This window comes from Siphateles boraxobius, unplaced genomic scaffold (assembly GCF_051911475.1).
Source record: "Siphateles boraxobius isolate OS27281-9 unplaced genomic scaffold, OSU_SipBor_1 57, whole genome shotgun sequence".
In the NCBI taxonomy this organism is placed as follows: domain Eukaryota; kingdom Metazoa; phylum Chordata; class Actinopteri; order Cypriniformes; family Leuciscidae; genus Siphateles; species Siphateles boraxobius.
Window position 1 is genome coordinate 272,480 of NW_027509183.1, and position 18,599 is coordinate 291,078.

The 18,599-nt window shown below is 39.1% G+C and overlaps 1 long non-coding RNA gene across 1 annotated transcript; it reads left to right on the top strand.

Annotated features, from left to right (window-relative positions):
* Positions 1-17,161: 17,161 nt before the first annotated feature.
* LOC143715201 (uncharacterized) lies at positions 17,162-18,599 on the top strand. Its single transcript, XR_013195680.1, has 2 exons — positions 17,162-17,320; positions 18,415-18,599. It is a non-coding gene; the product is annotated as an uncharacterized LOC143715201 (long non-coding RNA).

An 18,599-nucleotide genomic window follows, 5' to 3' on the forward strand; every position in this document is an offset into this window, starting at 1 on the left:
TAAAACTGTGTAATAAGTTTACTAAGAATGAATACAATACATTATCCCTTAAATGTCACCCTTAATAGTTTGAATATGTTCCTTAATCTTGGCTCAAATCCACTTGCTGTAAAACTTTTCTCTTCGCGGAAGCTTTGCAATAATTACAAGTGAGTGTGAGATAATGAAATAATTCATCTCCAATCAATATTTTTTGTCTAATTATTTGCCCAAGTTAGTTGTGGTATTAAGGTAAAAGTTAACTTACCTTGCATTCGCTATATAACAGTGGGTGGTTGTCACGTAGATGACGTGTTTCCCCCTTTTGCAGCGACTTTCCTCTTGCAAGATTTGCAGACAGGGTGCCCATCCTCGATTAAATTGCCCTCGGGACTCTTGTAATAGCCAAAATACGACCACACCTCCGATTTTGTCCTCTTGGATGGCTGAAAAATCTCCCGAGCGCTGTCACTGCCTTCCGCCATGTCTTCTCGTGCAAAAAACTACGTTGCATGCGCGCGCCTGTGTCAGACTTATTCTGGCTGGACAGGATTTACCGCGAGTTTTCAAAATCACGATAATCAAACACGGTTTTTATGATAATTAAATTTTAAACGATAATACTAACCGCCAGGACATTTTATCGTGGTTTATCGTGAAACCGGTAATCGTACCATCCATAATATATATATATATATTTTTTTTTTTAGGTTGGTTGGGGGCCCCCCTACTATTACCGCTGTTAGGGGGCCCCAAGCAGCCGCCTACCTATGCCTCTATGTTAAGACCGCCACTGATTTTGCTATCTGGTTGAATCTCTAGGTAAGAGACATCGCGGTAGCTACCGGTAACATTAGCCTATAACTCAATCATATGTTGCATACTATAACTCCATAAAATCTTGTCACTTACCAATTGTACATATATGCTTCACTCCAAACTATTAATCCTTTTGTAAAACGGTGATCAGTAGCCTACGAGGTTGCCGAGGGACTGTGCTGACTGTGATCCTAACTCACAGATCGCAGTCTGTATTGAGTGTCGACCGTAGCTTGATGTATATCAAGCGAGCCTTCAGCTGATAACACTAATGTGAAAGAGACATCCCTTATGAAAAACAACCTTAGGAATCTTGTAGTATTTTAGAACAAAATATTATAGGAATACTATAGTATTTTGGGACATACTATAGAAGTACTATAGAGTTATTACAGAACATCACAGAAGTATTACACTACTATTTATTGCTTGTAGCCATTTTGTCCTCCCTTCCTAATAAACACAAAGAACCGGAAAGATGTAGAACTTAAATTCATAATTTGTTTGTTTATTGGCGGTACAGAAAACGAGACGGCACATCTTCGGCATGATTGTCGCGTGTATTTCAATGAGCGCCAAGGCAATGTTTTCCCCCACGGGCTAAATTCACATCACGTGACGGGGCGTTCCCAGACAACCGACTGTATCTATCCACCTTATTGGTTTGTTGTTATACAGCCTAATTGTTTAAAATAAATGCAAAATTATATAATAAACACCCAAATAAATATATAATTAACAATACAAATTAATTCATAACTACTACATTGTGGCTTATCACAATTTTTCTATATGAAATAAAACAATGTGTATAATTAATGTAATAAGTAATGCTGTCATAACTTATTGACTGATTCATATATATATATATATATATATATATATAATATTTATATTTTAGAAGTTCTGCTGTGGCTTTGTTTGGAACATTATATTAACAATTTTTGTCTAAAATGTATTTAACAATATTCTTGTTATTCAATATTCAACTTCTTGTTCTTGTTTATTGAACTGTGTAAAATGAATTTCACATACAATCTAGCCCATTCCGGCAACACAGATGAAGATAAAATGGTGTAAAATGGTAAAATCTTTTTTTTTCTTTAGGTCCCTCAAATAGGCAGCTTCAAAAATGATTTTTATTTTTACCCCCCACCACACACACACACACACACACACACACACACACACACACACACACACACACACACACACACACACACACACACACACACACACACACACACACACACACACAGGCACTTTTAAGAGCCACATCTTGTTAATCTGTACTCATAAGTCTCTCTGTAGCTCGCTCTCTCTCTCTGTCTCTCTCTCTGTTTGCATCTATATTTGTTTTATCTGTCCATCTATTCGTTGTGAGTCTTTCTGTCTTTTTGTGTTTCTGCCCATCACAATGTCCAAGAGTGATTCAGAAATCCAAGAACATCTCATGATCTTGGATAACCTGGTTGATGACCAAGAACTGAAGGATGAGCTCCAAAGTCTTGATGACCTTCTTGGTGATCTGCAAGAAGAGGAGGCAGCAGCACCAGTGAAGACACCTGAGCCGAGGGTGGAATGGAGAAAAAGAGACATTATTGGAAATATTGTCTATGCGAGGCCAAGATCAAGCAGGAATCAGTCAAATAAGGGTCAGTATTGTTTTTCATTCAAGATATTTAAAGATCTACATTGTTTAGGCACTTATGAGTGTATCAAATCAAGGAATACATATAGATTGATATGTCAGGGAAACAATCAAACCAGAACCAATCATTTGATTTTTTACATAAAAAGAAGGATTTATTAAAGATGTCACTAGTCTTGGATAAAGTGAAAGACACATTTAGGCTTATATTACATATTTGTGTAAAGCAGTATAAACTACACAGTTAGCTCATAAAAATAGTTTATTTGTGGGCTGTATTGGCGTTGTCAGGAAATCTTGTCAATTTGGTTATAATGTCAAATGAGCTAGCCTGGTTACCATCATACTAAATCTCTTGCAAGTTATTGATCTTGGCAAGGTGTATTTGAAACAGTTTGTTCTTCAGAGTGTGTTGTCAATGGCCAGACAGCGGTTTTTTTTTATCTGCTTCTATATAAGCATTCCTGTTTGCTTTCATCATCTATATGACACCTTGTATGCAGATTACCAACAGAAATTGGACTGTCCCGTCCCCATTAGGGTTTGGGAAATAAAAGTGTACTAGTATTTCTCTCTAGTTATATGTTAAACAGTGAGGTTGCACCATTTTAGGCTGGTAACCAGGCCTTGGAACAAGTTATAAATGTTGATTTGTGTTGTTTTTATCCTCTACAGCTGATCACATTTGGAAGACTGATCCTCCCTTCATTGGCCTTTACTCCAGAGACTGTTGGTGTGTATTTCATTCTGTTTCCATTAGCCCTTGTATGTATGTGTGTGTATATATATATATATATATATATCTCTGACAGTGGGTTAGAATGTAAATAAATGTTTCTATTTTAAAAAATTCCTAGAATACTGATCCTTTCACAGCCAAATGTACACTTTAATATTGTAAAATATATATATATATATATATTTCATACCATTTATAGAGTATTTTTTACAAGATCACCAAGCGAATCTTCATGTGATGAGGCATCACCTCTTGAAACCCCAAGAGATCCTCTTCTGGCGTCCTCAAACTGGAGCAAACGACAAAGTCTCTTTTCAGAGAGGTGGAGCGCAGAGAGATCCCGCCTGGTGAACACGGCTGCGGCACAAGAACATGTGGCAACACACATCTGCCAATAGTGTGGGAGTAATCCAGCGGCTGTCCGGTGTTGTGACTGTAGACCACGTCCCTTCTTCTGTGCTGAATGTGACGTCAGCATGCACACCAGACATGTTCTTCACAACAGAGATGCCATGACTGCTGGATTCTTCCAGCCATTGCCTCCAACAACTTCCGTGGTGGATGAGGCTCTTTCCCATTGTGGTAAGTTCTGGTTTGATTGTGTACAACATATATCTCATTCTCAGAATATTTAAGCTCATAAGCTTTACTATTTAAATGATGCCTTTTTGTCTCTTATTGTTTTATCTTGAATGTATGTGGATACTCTGTGTCAGTCAGCTTTTTGTGCATATCTTGAGTACTTTTTCAGCAATCTGCTTCATTGCCATTGATCTATTACAATCTTATATTTCCCAGTCAATAGAAATTATCATAATTCAAATGTACTGTATTATCTTTTTCAGTCCGAATTGTACCTGTGGAGATGCCTGACAAAATCTGTGGTTGTTCACCAGAGTCATTGAGGGTTAGTCCAGGAAAGATTGTTGCTGTGGTCACAATGAATGGTAAGAATGTGAAGACCATTATTTTGTCCTGTTTGAGAAGCATCTTAAAAATAAATATCTATCCATACGAGAGCGACTCCTGACAAGTTTGACATAGATATAAAACTTAAATATATATATATATATATATATACGAAGTATACAAAGTTATGTATAAATTGTACAAAGAACCCAAACCCTGGTTTACATTACAGTGGATGTGTTTTTGATATTTCCAGGACGACATGATCTAAGCATGCCCGAGTTAATTTGTGAGGCAAGCCAAGCCACTTGGACTGTTGTTGACCTAAACAGAAGTGACTACTGGCCTGCAACCCTTCCATTTGCCACAGTTTATGCCACAGATGTCTTTTTTTCATTTGAAGAAATGAAGATGGCTGCACCAGGACTGTCCTGCCAAGCATTTTTAAGAATGCTGAATCAGCGAACTGTCCGCTTGGTCGTGTGAGTATTGAATTTATCTATCCTGCAGTATTTGTAATATTTTTAAGTTGTGGTTTGATAAGCTGTTTGATGCTAATGTATTTGTTGTACATTATTAGCTGTTGGTTTCCTTATTTTTAATAGACTGGCAAGATCTCAGCAGACAGTTTTCTGAAAAGTTTTTTTGAGTGGGAGGCTGTGCGATTTGAGGTGAACAATATATGCAAGTAAGAACCCTTCAACTGTCCTGAATCAACCCCAGATATGCTTGCAGTTTCAGTTGATGGAAACCGCAAGCATTACCGTTTCAAGAATGCTGCTAGGTACTCCAAACATCTGTGTATCACAGTGTTTGTATTAATAAGAAAATATAGCTCTTTAATGTGAACTAAGAAATCTCAGATTATAACTTATCATAAATTGTTGTCCATCACCAATTGTTGTTTTTAGTTTTTTTAGATCTGAGGAACATGCCATCTTTGAAGGCGTCTTCATAGCCAAGGACGAAGACTTGAAAAGATTTGTGGACCACATTCACAACACAACCAGACATGTAAAATTCTAGATGATAATTAGACTACAGCACTATAATAACCTCTTTCTGAAGAGTTTGTTTAGGAGAGTCTTATTTTCATCCACCATTTTCCATATTGTAGGTCAGTGGAAGAGGTGTTTGTGGAGGGGAGTGGTCAGCAGCCAGAGAGACCTCACACAGATCTGCCAGCAAGGTAGACGAGGAGGGATTGGAGCTTGCTGTGTGTCGGCACGGAGTCCTGCTCTGTGCCTTAAATATGTATAGGGGGGAAATGTTTGCCTATCCCCTGTACCTGCAAGAAAAGCTGGCCAGTAGGCAAATCACTTTTTTTTGTATGGATGTGACCTGCAAATATTGGCCCTACCTCCAAAGAGTTGCAAAAAGCTTTCCAGAGCTCCAGCACCTTCTCAACATGAAGCCATTCCTTTCGGTATTTCATGCCAAAGCCCATGATTTTAAATGCGAGGTAAGGAAATGTTGGTTTGTGATAGAATCGAATTATCTGAACTGAAGATCTGCAAACATCTGTTTTTTTGTTTTGTTTTTATATTCTTAACCAGGTGAAATGGAGTGGGCCATATCAGGATGGGGCTAGTTTAACACTAGGGGAGGAGGTGGAACAGTGCAATGCCTTCCTCTCTAGGATTGCAGTAACCACAAAGCATATGTCAAAAGCAGGTAAGATGACCACATCATTTGCACTAGTTACATCCTTACATAATTAGTAGGAGGAATATGGTAACATATTTTCTGTCTTTGCAGGACGCACAGACATGCTGACTCTCATGGCCATGCGCTGGAATCAGCAAAAGTTCAACAATTTGGCTATCTCACTGACCCGCCGATATCAAAAGGTTATGACATCAGTAGAATACATTTTAGATGTTCAGTATTGCATGTTAGCAGTGTATGAAGCTGTGCATTGAACATTTGGTTCTTGTTTCTTACTAGTTTGTTTATTTAAACCACAAAAGCTATGCAAAGCCAGTTACACCTAGAGTCCATGAAAGCCCAATTGACAGTGACAGCGAGCCAATTGGAAGAATGGGTGAATGATGTAAAGGATTGGGCTGACGGTGAGAAAATTATTACTTGTAATACATTTAGTCACAAATAATTGTAATTGTTACTGGTATTGTAAAGTGCAAACCACACCTATTTCTTCTCAACAGCAACAACAACTACAAATGATGCTGATGCCTTGGCCAGCAGAATTGATGTGCTGGTAGCCAGTAACAAGAGACGTTCCCAGCGTCTCTATAAAGATTCCGATGGCAACAAAGGTCGTGCCAGAATCCGCCGCAAGATCAGGGAGGAGAAGGGAATCCTGACATCCGCTGTGGAGAAATACAACAGAATGGTTCCAATCACAAAAACTCTTTGCCTGGAAACCATTCTGTCTGGTGAGAGGGCTTGGACATGGCAGCTCCCCCACAGTGGTGTGTACACTAGTCTGTTAACTGCTTCTGACAAATCTTATACATAATGACACATAACCCACAGTGCTTCAAGTGTCATTCTGTAACCCCATACGATGGTTGATTGTTTAATACAAATGATTTATTTATTTATCATAAATGCATTCCAGACTCTGTCGATCTAAGGATAAAGAGAAGGGTGTTTGACATCATCATGTCAGTAAAGAGACTTGAGGAGCAGCAGAAGATCTTGTTGCAGAGATGGACCACCATTGGAAATCCCTTTTAACTCGTTCAGATACCCTCAGAGAGCTGTCCTGCTTGTTTTCTTGTGAGACAATGAAAAGTATGTATTTGTAATAAATGACATAAACATAGGGTTGCCCCGACCAAAATTTACTATTAGGGGGCCACCCCTAATAAATATACACAACAATGATGACTGTTTATAAAGTTTCTAAGGCTGGTCTTTTATTCTTGTGTTCCTTTTTTAAGATTCGCAATGTGGCCTAAGGGAAGAGGGTTTGAAAGGTCTGCACAGCATCATCCTCAGAAAGCGGCATCAAATCAGAGAAATGAAGCTGCAAGCAAGAGACTGTTACCTGCAAGTTTTGTCTGGAGCAGAGAACACCAACTTCTTGTACAGTGCTTCAGCTGATGAGTACGACAGTGACTATGACATTTCTGATGACGGACTGTAATCTACAAGACTGTAACACCTTAGATACTTCTGGACAATGACCTTAACTATGAATATAAAGCATGTAATAAAATCTGCTTTTAACTCCAAAGTGTTACCTCTTCTTTCACATATATATGACATGTGTGCATGCATGCCTCTACAACCAGTCAGTGGTGAAAATTAATTGCATTAATTAAAGTACTGTTCTGTGTGGTACAGTAACTTTCATAAGTTGAACTGTAGGGTGCTGTATAACAATTGAAACCTGTTAAGAGACATGGAAGCAGATTATGAGGAAGAAAACCCTAATGATGAGGAGGAATATTTTTTTCCCCAACATAATATTCAATGTGCTTTCGGTGTAATCTAGTACAGGTTTCATAGTCAACTGATGTGATTTTGTGGTTCTCAAAACATTTCACCGCTCAATTGTGTAGATTCATCAGCTGTGACCTGATTAACAGTATAATGTCACAGTTTTTCTGAATTGCTAAAACAGTTTTTAAAACCATTCACTCACATTCTCAAAACCTTAAACCCAAAACCAAATTTTCAAATCACATTCAGAGAATCTCTGACTCTTCTGCAAAATCAAACAATTGCCTCAAAACCATTTTATCTGTGCACAAAATCAAACAATGCTTTCAGATCTTACACACAGCGAGTCAATATTATAAACACTACATATCATCCGTTAGACACTACATCAAAAAATTAAGAACAGAATCCAAAACACGCACTTACTGAAAAAAAGTATATCGTAACTAAGTAAACAAATTTTGCAATTACGTAAAAAAGTATAGTAATGACAACTTACAGTAGTAAGGTGAATATTACAACATTTGTAAAATATTACTGTATTTTTGTATTTCGAGTTCAGAGTCTTGCAATATAATCAAAACCTAACACAAGCACGATGTAAATATAGAAAAGTTGGAAAAGATAAAAAAATGTCATATATAAATGTGACTCAATACAGTTTGTTATCCATGATGAAGAGAGTACAACTGTGTAGGTTTTACTGCCCTTCCTCCCCTTGGGGTCCATTATCACCCCTGGAAGAGCAAAAAAAATGCGCATTCTGTAAAGTCTGCAAATGTAAAGTCTGATAAGCGTATCAAAGTGAAAATTGGTACGACAATTATTTATGCTATGTTTAATACATAATGTTGGACAGAGATGTCTGGCTTACATGGAAAGGTGTTATAAAAGCATTTTAAAAAGTGCTTACAGTTAAATACAAAATTTCAGTCTGGCTCTCAAATATGTCGAAGAGGTTTGTATATTGAACATATTTAGATGTCCCTTTGTTCATTAAAGGGTAACTAAACACTAAAACAACTTTTTTTAGTTAATGATCTGTAAGAATGGAGCTTCATAAATGCTGTTCATTGATTCCAGTAAATTTTTTGACATTTGGGTTTAAACTGTTTTAATTCTACAATATATGGTTTAAAAAAGTGCTACCCTCTTCAGGTCGAAGGGTGGCTACTGCAGTTGAATTTTCCTATTGGTGGTTGTGGTTTTCCATGACGCAGGGGTTGTTGGTGACGTAGGCAGGTTCCATACAAAGAGATGCGTCTCAGGTGCACGCCCCCCTCCGCTGCGCTCTGCCCACTTTTCCTGCATTGTTCAAATATTGCCAGCGGGTGGAGTCAGGCTCTGACCAGGGGTTTAGTTACCCTTTAAAGATTGTATTTATTTAATTCCATAAATAAATGTTTTTAAACGACATTACCCATAAGCCCCTATCATTGTGTCGATGGGACGGGCGCTGTAAATTGTAGTTCATTGAAGTGTGTAGTTACACTATAGGGTTAGGGTTAGGATCTCGGTAAACGTGTAATTTCTTGATTGCTAAAATCAATAAAATTTAAACCACCTTTGTTATAATTGTTTAGAATAACCGATTTCTTCATATAGTGGCTTTTATTTTTCCAGACAAAATCTGTCAGATCTCTGTCAATAAATTTACATGTGGACTTATCAACATAAAGAGATTGGGCCGCCTAAGAGAGAAGCGAAAGCCCCTCGGCCTTAGTGAGCAAAACTCTTCCTTTAATAGATAGATCCCTTTGAAGCCAGCAATTAAGTTTTTTCTTTGTTTTTGCAATAATCGGATTAAAATTTGTTGCACACCTATTTTTATCTTTATTTATTTCTATGCCAAGATATTTTACACTGCTTTTAACAGCTATGATTATAATTTTTGATGGGCAATAATTCACATTTATCATTATTCAGACTTAGACCAGAAGCTTTAGAGAATGATTGAATGATATTTAAGGCTATGGGGATTTGAGAGGAGTCTTCTAAAAACAACGCTGTGTCATCAGCTAATTGACTTATGATTAATTTTTTAGTTCCTACAGTGATGCCTTTTAGGTTGCTCCTTGTAATATGCAAATTAAGAAATTGTACACTCTCAGAAATAAAGGTACACAATGGTACAAATAATGTTCCTCGAAGAACAGTTTTGTACCTTTTCAATAATAGTACCTTTAATGGTACAGGAAAGACCTCTGATGATAAGGTTTGGTACCTTTTAAGGTACAATTGAAATTAAGGTACATAATTGTTCTCACATCAAGGGTACAATGATAGGCCATACTACTGTTAAATTCGTGATTGGTTGCTGTGTTGAGTATTTGGCATAGCAACAAGACGCTGATTGGTCGAAATCGCTTCAGCCGTTAAGGAATTTTCCAAACTGACAGCGGGCAGCAGGCTACATGACTGCGCGTTTTATTTTAAATATCAAACTTGAAGATAATTTATGTTTATATTTAGTTCACAAGTCGAAACTATAAATGTTTCAGCCACTTAACGTAAATTTAGCGAATTAAATTAGCTTTGCACCAAATGCTTTTAGCCATTTGACTTGTATAACGTTACACTTTATAATGCACTTATTGATTAGTATTAAGTCATCCCGTGTAAATACTATGGCGTTTGTTCTCCATTGTCCACTATAACTGTTAACTTTGCAATTAATTAGGCACAACAACATGAAATTGATTGCCCAAGGTCGCTGCAGCCGTTACTGCATTTTCAAATAGAACGGAGCGGGAAGCAGATTACCACCAGCACGAGCACCACTACAACCATGGCTTCGCCCTCTTCATCGTCAGAAGAACTTTAGAGGCTGGACTCGAATTAGAAGAGGAAATTCAAAGGTGAGTTTAATGTTTGTTTCTTTATGCGTCTTTTCTTCTTAATAAAGATAAACACTCAAGACTATCTTGATTCTTCTTTAATGAACTCGGGAGTCGTGGGTGACTACACACATCTCACATGTCATTACTTCCCAGGTGTGTTCCCTCTTATTGTTCCCCACTCCAACAACATGTTCAACAATAGTTCCTATTGTTACATCCTTTCTTTTTTTTTTTTCTTTTTTTTTTTCTTCAGCAATAAGAACTAACGTTCCCAACAAAACTCCTAATCAATTTCTGGTACAGTCAAGAACAATATACCATAACCTTATAACATATTTCCCATTGAACATATCACAACAGTTTTTTACATTTCTCTGTATTCTTTTTTTTTTTTTTTTTCATGTGACATAGTCCTGTAAGTGTTGCGGTTTCTTTACTAAACGTCCTGCTTTTGTGACAACAGGTTCTGGAATGTCTGGCTGTATCATGCTTTGCATCTGATTCTCCATATTGGTGGTGAGTTGTGAGTCAGTGTTAGTAGGTTTTTCGTTTTTTGTATTGTCAGGGTCAACAGTGTCTGTTTGGTTGGACTCTGTCGGGGTCACCGTGTGATCCCTTCGGAGATGTCTCCTGTTTCTCCTTATAACACCTCCTGAATCCAGCTGAACACTGTATGATCTTAAGTCGATGGGCTTCACCACTGTGCCCTTCCTCCAGATCTTATGTGGCTCAAATGGTTGTATTCTCACTGATTCCCCCTGTTTAAGTTTGTCTAAGTCTTTGGCTGACCTGTTATAGTATGTTTGTTGTCGTTGTTGGTTTGCTGTCAATTCCCTAAAGGAATTTTGAATCTTTGGTTGCAGGAGGCTGGTTTTCGTGGGTAGTAGTGTCTTAGTGCGACGGCTAAGCAGCCTCTGTGCTGGGCTGGCAGATAATCCATGTGTTGGTGTATTTCTGTGGTCCAGTATTGCTAAATATGGATCCTGTCTGGATATTTGTGCTTTGAACATCAGTCTCTTGGCCGTTTTGACTGCTGATTCCGCCTTGCCATTGCTCTGAGGATAGCCTGGTGATGAAGTCTTGTGCAGAAATTCCCAGTGATGACTAAACTTTTGGAACTCCTGTGATGAGAACTGCGGGCCATTGTCTGAGATGACTATGTCCGGAATACCCTGACGGGCGAAGTGAGCTTTTAGCTTTCTGATGACAGTCGCTGATTTGGTGTCAGGCAGATAGTCTATTTCCCAAAAGTTGGAATAGTAGTCCACTGTTATTAGATAATCCTTGTTGTCAAAAGTAAACAGGTCCACGCCTACCTTGGCCCAAGGTCTGTTCGGCATGTCGTGTGGTCGCAGTGTCTCCTTTTGCTGGTTCCAGTCCACTGAGCGGCAGGTGTCACATTGCTGTATGTGCGCTTTGATCTGCTCGTTCATACCTTGCCAGTACACACACTCTCTGGCTCTCCTCAGGGATCCTTCCACTCCTAAATGAGAGGAGTGTATACGCTGAGTTATTTCTCTCCACAGTTTCCGAGGGATAACAGCTCATTCGCCTCTAAAAACGATTCCATCCTGGTAACTCAGCTCCCCTTGAAACAGGTCATAATGTCTTATTTCTTGTGGTGTCTCTGCTTTGTTCTTTGGCCAACCCTGTTGTATGGTTTTGATCAGTGTTTGTAAAGTTTTGTCCTCTTTTGTTGCAGAACGGATTAGACTAACTCTGTCCTCTGAGATTGGTAAGTGTTGCGCCATGTTGATTGTCTCTAGCTCTGCTTCCACAGAACCAGTGGGTGCACTTTCTGGTAGATATGCTCTGCTTAGAGTGTCTGCTAGCCACATCTCTGGCCCTGGAACATACACAACATCTACATCATATTTTTGTAGTCTCAGCATCATTCTCTGAAGTCTTTTAGGGGCACTCAGTAGTGGCTTACGCTGGATATTTTCAATGGGTTTGTGATCACTTTGCGCTGTTACTTTCCGTCCGTATGTATAATGGTGAAACTTTTCCATCCCGAAGAGTAGAGCTAATAATTCTTTCTCTATCTGGGCGTAGCCACGTTCTGTTCGTGTCAGTGCTCTGCTTGTGAATGCTACTGGCTTACCTCCTTGCATTAGTGCAGCACCGAGACCTCCGTCCGAGGCATCACATTGGATGGTAAGTTCTTCATCAGGGTTGTAATACTTCAACACTGGAGCACTTGCAATTGTTTCTTTTATTTTACAGAATGCCTCTTCCTGTTGTATGGTCCATCTCCATTCGCAGTCTTTGTGCGTCAGCTGTCTCAGGGTCTCGCATTGGTCTGATAGATGTGCACAAAACTTTGAGAGGTAATTTACCATCCCTAGCAGCCGCTGAACTCCTTTTACATCTGTTGGTTTCGGCATGTGTGTTATTGCTCTAACTTTGTCTGGGTCGATTTTCAATCCATCAGACGTCAGGCGGTGTCCGATGTAAGAGACTTCTCTTTGTCTCAATTTCAACTTGTCAGCATTTAGCTTGATACCTTTCACTCTGCATCGAGCAAGAAACGCTTTCAGCTTTTCATCATGGTCTCTCTCAGCTGCTTCTTGAGTCTCTCCTTGTCCTGTAATAAGCACATCATCAGCGATAATGTATATTCCTGGCAGGCCCTCTAATGCAAGTGTGAGCTTCCTCTGAAAGATCTCAGGGGCCGGACTTATGCCCATAGGCATCCGCAGCCAACGATACCTTCCGAACGGGGAAGCGAATGTGGTGAGAAAGCTGGACTCTTCCTCAAGCTTGACATGCCAAAACCCGCTTTTCACGTCGCACACTGTAAACACTTTGGCTTTGGATAAGTCAGGGAGAATGTCATCGATAGTGGGTAGTGGGAAATGACTGCGCTTTAAAGCTTTGTTTAAAGGTTTTGGATCTATGCATACTCTGAGTCTGCCGCTGGGCTTCTGCACGACCACCATACTACTGATCCAATTCGTGCTCCTCTCTACTGGTGCAATGATTCCTCTTTTCTGAAGATCTTGCAGCTCTTCCTTCAAAGGTTTCATCATGGCTACTGGAACTCTTCTTTTTGGTAGTTGTACAGGTTTTACAGTGTCGTCAATCTCAATTCTGTATTCTCCCTCCAGGCAGCCATCACCCTCGAATACATCAGAATAATCTGTCTTTATTTGTTGTAGTGACCACCGGCTGTTTGTAGGTTCTTCTGTGGTGACTATGCTGTCTGTTGCAAGAATGTTCTCGTAATGCACTTTAATTAGTTTCATAGCTTCACTTGCTCTTTTACCAATTAAAGGGACAGTACATTTGTTATCCACCACCTGAAACTCCAGCCTGTACAGTTTGTGGTTTCTTGGGTTTCTTACTTTCAGTTTGCACTTTCCTAGCGGTGTCACTGTGCTTTGGTTGTACATCACTAGCACAGTCTTTGTATCCTCCAGTTTTATATCCGGGCTCAGTAGATTAATGGGAATTACATTACAGCCAGAGTGCGAATTACCCCACCATAATCGGGGGGTACTGCCCCTTCACTTCTTCTATGACCATCATGGTCCACTACCATATCAATCCCCACCGCGATCGCCAAGTGCAACATGTGTTGTGCAACACACATACAAGGTCTAAACATGCGACAAACTGATAATCAGTAAGCTACAGAATATCTCATTGTTATTATATATCCAAAAGAGAACAGTTTTGATCAACTCCCAAAAGTTAGAAGTTAAGTGCACTGAAATACCATTCTAATTACTAGTAAAAGTAATACCTTTTCAAGAAGCCTATTGCCTATTTCATGAAATATTGATTTGGTTTATTTTTAGATTTCATAAGACCTGGAGGTAAGACCCAACCCTCTCATATACTATATAAACAGAAACCAATTTTCCATTGTAGTCGATGGTAGTCAGTGTCAAATCAACACAATCTTTAATGTGATTAAGGAGCATACTATGAAAAACCATACTACCACCTGGGGTGGCAAAGGGGTGGCATGAGGTTTCAGGAGGGGGGCCATGGACATTATTCATAATTTAAAATGCTACGGTTTTCATTGAATGTGTTTTGTTCTCTACACTACATTACACGGAGTGGGAGTCAAATCAGAGATGTAGCTGGGTTTTTGGATGGTGTGGGTCTTCATTTGTGAATTGTGGACCCTTTCTCTGTGTAATCACTATCAACAGTCTGTGTAGTCTATAATTAAATTGTACTTTGTGAAAAAGCAATTCTTGGGGGTTTGCACCCCAGGAGATTTTTTTAAAAAAAAGACCCCTCAAATGATGTCTTCTAGTGAGTTTTGAGGAAATATGAACAGATTTAGTCATACGACACACACACACACACACAGTTCGATCGCGCCCGCGCCTCTCTCTCTCTCTCTCTCACACACACACACACACACACACACAAACACAAACACAGTTCGATCGCGCCCACGCCTCTAATACACTAACAATGTTGTTTGTAGATCTGCCCCTGATTTTACCTCACCACAATGTAAAGCTTGATTTAAATTGAGAATTATCTTGCTACCTAACCTTGCTAACTAACCTTGGTAACTAAGGTCCACTTAACTAGCCTCAGTGGGTAAGAAGCAGTTAAGTAGCCGGTAATTCAATGTATGAAGACGTGACATGAGCAATGAAAGAACAAAACACGTTAATAAATGAAGGTTGTAAAATCAACAAGCTAGACGTCAGCTAGCAACTTACATTTATCCATGCACGTCAGCAGCAAACCGTCCTCTATCTCCGTCGCTTCTAGCCACGGTGGTTAAAAATGGTACGGTCCACAATAGGGGTGTCTGAAATCGCTTTACATTAAAATGTTCCTACAGTGAAAATAGGAGTTGACTTGTAGCCTATTGTAACTCTAATTATATTTTTTCACAATATCAGAAAAATGATCTGACCCCCCCAAAACTGATGTTTATGTCCCTTTGGGAGGTACTGGGTCTTCATTGGGGGGTATAGTACCCCCCAGTACCCCCTGTAATTCGAACTATGATTACAGCTTGCCCCACAGTCAATCTGAAATTTCACTAGGTCCTTTCCCAGAAACATCCCTGCATATAACTGTGCTTTCTTTACGTTGTCATTTTCTATTTTGTTTACAGTCTCTGAGTTTGCTACACCAACAGTAAGAATATCCTCATACTCATCACTGTCCTGTTCAGTTACCTTGTGTACTGATTTATGGTTTGTTTGTCTCATCTGGGCTCTACATTTAACTGCGAAGTGATTTGCCTTACCACACTTTTTGCATTTTTTTCCAAAAGCTGGGCATTTCTGTTTATTCAATTCATGCTCTTTCCCACAGAATTTGCACATGATCATCCTGTCGCGTTGATGTCGATCTTGACGCGCTCCTTGTCCGACAGCATGCACCTCGTCTACCGCTGCTCCCGCAATGGCTCTGCTGTTCTGTCGTGACAGCTCTGCTGCTCTGCATATATGCATGCACGTCTGCAGTGTTAAATCTTTCTCGCGAAGCAGCCTCTCTCTCAGTCCTGCGTTGTTAATTCCGCATACTATCCTGTCACGTATGAGCGAGTCTTTGATTTCTCCGAAATTGCATGTTTTCGCAAGCATTCGTAACTCCGTGACATAATTATCGATCGACTGGTCTGCTCCCTGGCTTTTTGTGAAGAATCTGTAACGCTCTACCGTCTCGTTTATACTGGGATTACAGTGTTCATCAAACTTTGCAAAAATATTCGTTACCGTTCTTGCGTCCGTGGCTACATCACTCATCAGAGTTTCTAGCAGTTCTCTGCCGCTCTCACCGATGAGGTAGTTAATCAATTTGACTTTCATCTTTTCCTCCGCGTCCGACATTGTTAGCTCCAAATAGAGATGAAACTGGTCCCTCCAGGATTTCCAGGACTTGGAAAGATTGTCGGTGTCCATGCATAACGGTGATGGGGGTTTTAGTCCGTCCATCGTGCAGCTCTGTTCAGACGCTCAGATCAGACGTTCTGATTCTCGACTTCTAATCTAGTAGTCTAGAAGTGCCCACGCTGCCACCATGTTTCTTTATGCGTCTTTTCTTCTTAATAAAGATAAACACTCAAGACTATCTTGATTCTTCTTTAATGAACTCGGGAGTCGTGGGTGACTACACACATCTCACATGTCATTACTTCCCAGGTGTGTTCCCTCTTATTGTTCCCCACTCCAACAACATGTTCAACAATAGTTCCTATTGTTACAATGTTTAACCAAATAAAAAATATATTAAACGTTACAACCACTCAACATGACATTAGCGTGTAAATAGCTTAATTAGGTACGAATCCAGTCAGTGCTATTAGCGTCTGCAAATATATTTCAAAGCAATTGAGTTTCTGTGTCGTAAGTACACATTTAATACGTAATTATTGTAAATGAATGCTTAACTAGAGGTGCCATGGTGGTGTACATTAGTCCACATACAATAACGTTACTGTATGCAGTTGTTGAACAACGCCACCGAACAGTGCACAGATAAAATATAGATATAGATATATATAGATGCCATTCATTTTATCAGAGAATTTTGTTGAAACTCAGCAAATGTGTCTTTGTTTTTTAGATCATGAAGATGATGGGGTAAACTGTCAGTACTGGCCTCACTGATCACACATCTGAAAGTCTGACTGCATCCTCAGCTGAGGCAAGTATCAGTACAATGAGTTATTTGAGTTTATTAATCTTATGATATTCTCTTAAAAAAAAAGTAAAAAAAAAAAGAAGTGAATCATTTAAAACTGCTATTCTTTTGTGTGTGTGTGTGTGTGTGTGTGTGTGTGTGTGTGTGTGTGTGTGTGTGTGTGTGTGTGTGTGTGTGTGTGTGTGTGTGTGTGTGTGTGTGTGTGAAATGTAAAAATGCAGAAAGGTTTTTCTTTTTTGTGAAACTGTTTTTTTCATATCTGCATTTCCGTTATTCCAGGAAATGGACTGAATGTATGCTTTGGCTGATTTAAGGTGTTTCCAGGATTCCTTAAAGGTATAGTTCACATTAAAATGAAAATTCTGTCATTAATTACTCACCCTGATGTCGTTCCAAACCCGTAAGACCTTTGTTTATCTTCTGAAACACAAATGAAGATATTTTTGATATTTTTCTCCAAGAGCTTTCTGTTCCTCCATTGGGAGCTTTCGCAACTAATACATTCAAGCCCCAGAAAGGTAGTCAAGACACCATTAAAGTAATCCTTGTGACTCCAGTGGTTTTACCTTAATTTTATGAAGCGATGCAAGTGCTTTGTTTTGCGGAGAAACAACAACATATTTACCTCTATATTTAGAAAATAATATCATCTAAAACACATTCACGGTACAACTTCCGGTCTTGAGTCAACATAATAAGCATGCGTCATAGTGCTCCCCTACAGGATTGCAGGTCAGTATTTTCCTAAATAAAGTGTTAAATTGTTGTTGTTTTTTTGTTGCAAAAACAAACAAAGCACCGCTTCATAAAATTGGTTAAACATGTCAAGAGTCACATGGATTACTTCAATGATGTCTTTCCTATCGTTCTGGACCTTGAATGTGTTAGTTGCATTGCTCCCAATGGAGGGACAGAAAGCTCTCAGAATTTCATTAAAATTATCTTCATTTGTGTTCCGAAGATGAATGAAGGTCTTATAGGTGTGGAATGACATGAGGGTGAGTAATTAAGAAAAGAATTTTCACTTTCATTTTTTTCAAAATTGTCCAATGTGTTGAGGTTGGCTAAGCTGAAATCCATTATAGAAGCACATTACATGGATGCCAGACGAGATGTTGCAGGATTTAGTTCACCCAAAAAATTAAACATTTGATGGGGCCCCATTGACTTCCATAATATAATAAAAAAAAATCTATGGAAGTCAATATGGCCCATCAACTGTTTCAATTATCAAAATATCTTCTTTTGTGTTCAAGTGAAGAAAGAAACTCACACAGGTTTGGAACAACTTGAGGGCGAGTAAATGACAGAATTGTCAGTTCTAGGGTGAATTTTTAAGTCTAGAGGTCAAATTTTAGCTTGTCATTGGGAGTATAAATTTTATCAATTAACTTCTGTCTTTTCTAATACTGATTCTTCATTTTGTTCAGGAAGAACTGGCTACATCACAACCCACTGTGCAGATTTTGGGAACGTCTTGACTGGACGTGTCTTCAGTGAGAGGAGAATCTTCAGCCGTGTAAAAATGGAGGGATCTGAAATTGCCGAGCAGTTGGGGTAGAGGATGGTGTTTTAAAAAAAAAAAGTTAAATAAATGCAAGGGTATTGTGTGAAA